This window comes from Trichosurus vulpecula, chromosome 3, assembly GCF_011100635.1.
Source record: "Trichosurus vulpecula isolate mTriVul1 chromosome 3, mTriVul1.pri, whole genome shotgun sequence".
Lineage (NCBI taxonomy): Eukaryota > Metazoa > Chordata > Mammalia > Diprotodontia > Phalangeridae > Trichosurus > Trichosurus vulpecula.
The window spans coordinates 408,005,174-408,007,459 of NC_050575.1; positions in this window are offsets into that span (position 1 = coordinate 408,005,174).

Sequence of the window (2,286 nt, forward strand, 5' to 3'; positions counted from 1 at the left end):
GCCTGCGCGGACTGAGCCCAGAACTACGACTCCCAGAAGCCACTGGGGTGGGAATTAGTCCAATGGGAACAAATAGGACATGCGTGCTACCTCGGGATGGATTCTGGGAAATAGATTATGGTTCCAGGACGCATTTCGACCTGACATTCTGGGAAGTGTAGTCGCGGGGTGTCGCTACTCAGTTGCTTCAGCATCTGCTCAAGAGGCTTTTCTTTTTCCCGTTGGGTTCTCGGTCCCTGGAGGTCTCTAGACCCGGGCTTACCCCGGCCGGGAGTGAGCCCTCCCGGCCTCCGCTGTTGCGTTCGCTCTCCCGAGGCGATGCCGGGACGCAGCAGGTCTGCCCCGCATCCTTCCTGCCGCCGCTGCTGGGCCTCGGGCTTTCCGCTCCACCCCCTTCCCGGGGCAGGGGTGGGGGTGGGGAGGTAGGTGGGGTGTCGGGAGTCGTGGGCTGGAGCTGATGAGGCCTCGGCGTGCGCCCGAGCCACCTCCGCAGTCACCGCCTGCAGGGCACCCCCCCCCCCCCCCCGTAGGATGCGCGAACAAGGGGCGGGGCGGGGCGGGGGGGGGGGAGGGAATCATTGCAGGTAGTGGTTCATCTCTCATAAATAGAAACAATATCGAGACCCTCTTGTGTTGAAAAGCGTAATCACATGCCGGCTCCATAAACTGTCCTCTTCTTAACTTGGTTTAGTTTCTAGAAATCCTATGGTTAGATCAATTGAGTGTGAACAAGGCTTTGTATCTACACACCTTAATATCTAGGACAGGGTTGGCAGAAAAGGTTTTAACCAGAATCTCACACAAGGGAAATACATCATAAAGGGGTGCCATAAGTTATCTTTTTCAGGTATTTTGTTGGATGATGGAAGTGCCTTCTCATGCTGAGATTCTGATATACCACATACTGCAACAAATTTCAAATAAATAAATGACTCAAGTAGAAGATAAATCACAAAACAATTGGAGGAGATTGGAAGATTAATAATATTCACAACTGTGGCTAGGAAAAGAAAACATAATTAGATATAGTGTAGAAAAAAATAAGTGAATGAAAAAGTATTTATTAAACGCTTACTAGGAACCAAGCACTATGCTAAGAACTGGAAATATAAATTCAAAAGCCATGTTGGTCCCTGCACTCAATGAACTTAAGTTCTAATGTGGGCAACAAATACATAATTGTTATTCTATAAAATTTTAAAGGTTTTTGCATAAATCAATGTGGCCAAAAGGAGAAAAGAAACATTATGATAGAAACCTTTGCACCAAACATCTTTGATACAAATCTTACATCCAAAATGTATGGGAAATTGACACAAAATTTATGTTTATGAGCTATTCCCCAAGAGACAAATAGTCAAAAGGTATAAACAAATAGTTTTCAAAATACATTAAAATTACTGAGAAATAGGAGGTCGGGCAAACTAATTCACTGATGGTGGTGATTGGCTCAACCATTTTGGAAAACAATGTGGAATGGCACAAGAGAAATTAGGAAATTGTTCGTAGCTTTCTATCCATATGATCCCACTATTGGGCTGATGGTCTGACAAAGTCAAGAATGGAAAGAAGAATCCTATGTGTACCAAGATATATATAATAGTTGCTCATTGTAATAATGAAAAGCCTGATGTTTCAGGAATGGCTGAAATAAACTGTGCTATATGAGTGTAAAAGAATATAGTTGTACAGTAAGGAAATCTGGACATGAAGAATTTTTATCCCCAGCTCTTAGCATAGTGGCTGGTGCTCAATAAACGCTTACTGATTCACTAAAGAGTGAAAAAGAAATCAAAAGACTGTCATAATGACTACAATATAAATGAAAACAATGTAAAAAACAAAACTAAGGTCATAAGATACAATGTTGGTCTTAAATTATTAATACTAAAGTACATATCCTTCTTCTATTAAACACATAAGGTACAGAAAGTAGGTTTTGCCTGTACAATCATTTGCACTCATTGAATTTCATGCTTTTAAACCATCAGGTTTTTTTATTTGTTTTGGTAAGGGCCTGTGGGAGTTTGGCGGTGGTGGTAGTAGAGAGTTCTTTTTTCGAAGTAACTGACGTCAAAACAAAATCTTCAGTGGCACCTACTACCTTTGAACAAAATGCATACTCTTTAGCCTGTATTTTAAAGCACTTTGCAATCTGGCTCCTACCTTCCTTTCTATAATTTATTTCATATTAACCCTCCTTAATTCAGTTTATTCCAACCAAATTTACCAATTGGCTGTTACCTGAACCTGACATGGTCTCTGCTCTTCATGCCTTTGACCAAG